Below are 1,037 nucleotides of genomic sequence, written 5' to 3'. Positions count from 1 at the left end.
ATTCCAATCCTTGTCTTGGATTATCATTTATAGTTCTCGGTAGAACAACTAGGGGGTCTCTATGGGAATTATCAGGCGGCTATGGCTGGAGTTCATAAGATGTTCTTAGAGATCAAAGTAGCAACAGAACAGATGGCAACTAATGTGAAAGATATTGTGCTGGCAATGCTTGGAGGAGATTAGAGATCACCATTCCGCACTGAAGAAAGGATTACAACATCTCGGCAAGGATTCTATTATCATTTGTGAGATTAAAATGATACCAGGCAGTGCAAAACAGGTCAATTTGGAAATGTATACAGCGGAGAATCTTGTATTAATTCATTCAATCATGGCCTCCTTTATCTGTTGTTTGAAACTCAAATTCCAATTCAATAGAGGCCTGCTTTGTTCGGTATGCACTTCGCTCCACAAATCGCTACAGGCTGCCATGTTCGTACTGGACGTCCGATAAACAGCGTGCCCCAGAACATGCCGTCAATGACGATCGATTATAACCTGTCCAAGCTGTTCTTGTGTCCCTGACGCTCGCAGTCTTATTCACACAGTACTTACATCTGATAAGCCGGTCCAGAAACAGAATCGGACGAAGAGGGATTAATGCAATGCCCGCCCGCCCGACCGACCCAAGGGGAATCGTCCCGGGACGAATGAAGGTGGAAAAAGGTGACACTCCCCTCGGAGGGGATGCATACGATAAAAATGGATTTCTCTCCGTAATCCTTCATTTGTCCTGCCGCTACAACATAATCATATATATCAATAAATATAAAACAGAATGATTTTTCCCCCCAAACACCACCTTTCCTCGTCGTCTGTCATGCCCTCCTCTTGGAGCGAGCGAGGTTCCATTAAAGGACATCGGCCCTCGCTCCATCGCACCGCAGCCGGTGAAGCGGGTTACATAATCAATCATTCATTTATGCAGAACAACTCCTCCACACACCACCGGGTCCATTGGACCTTCGCGTAGCGGAGGACTGGAGGTGCCTACGGTCACCACGGACTGTTTGGTTTTGCTTCGTTTCCTTTTTTTT

This window comes from Anopheles aquasalis, chromosome 2 (assembly GCF_943734665.1).
Source record: "Anopheles aquasalis chromosome 2, idAnoAquaMG_Q_19, whole genome shotgun sequence".
In the NCBI taxonomy this organism is placed as follows: domain Eukaryota; kingdom Metazoa; phylum Arthropoda; class Insecta; order Diptera; family Culicidae; genus Anopheles; species Anopheles aquasalis.
The sequence above is the reverse complement of the archived record's forward strand: the minus strand, read 5'-3'. Positions refer to the sequence as shown.